Raw genomic sequence first — 590 nt, 5'->3', positions numbered from 1 at the left:
GGGAGGAGAGCGCTGCGCGGGCGGGAACGGGGTACGGGACGGTGCACTCCGAGCCCGCTCGTGTGACGGCGATGGGATGTCGAGGGGGGGCTGCTCCGCCCCAGGTCAGCATCGGGCCCGGACCGACGCCCCCGACCACCCCCGTCCCCAAAGAAACGGAGCGCCGGCACCGTGGAAATAATAATTTATTTAAATAATCTCTGCTTGCTGTAAAAGAAAGACGAAAGAGCGCTGAAGTATTCCATAATAAATAACCAAAATACCCTTTGTTTATTTCGTGTCACGGCTCTCAGCGCCGCGCTGGCAGCCGCGTGCCGAGGGGGCTCCGTCGGGGCCTGATCCCGCCCGGGGGCACCGGAGAGGGACTCCCGTGCACGGCCGCGGGAGGAGACGGGACGGCAGGACGCTCTGGCTTTAAACCTACATATAAAAATTATTTATCTTTTTTTTTGTTTGTTTAAGCGTTTTATTTTTGCTTTTTTTTTTTGTTCAGTCCCCAACATCAGAATGAGGTCTTCCGCAAAGGCACCTATCGACTTTAAAAAAATAAAAAGGGGAATGACCCGCGGTCCCCTAGAAGATGCCGCCGC

The sequence above is a fragment of the Meleagris gallopavo genome, chromosome 7 (genome assembly GCF_000146605.3).
Source record: "Meleagris gallopavo isolate NT-WF06-2002-E0010 breed Aviagen turkey brand Nicholas breeding stock chromosome 7, Turkey_5.1, whole genome shotgun sequence".
Classification (NCBI taxonomy): domain Eukaryota; kingdom Metazoa; phylum Chordata; class Aves; order Galliformes; family Phasianidae; genus Meleagris; species Meleagris gallopavo.
This window is presented reverse-complemented; position numbering follows the sequence as displayed.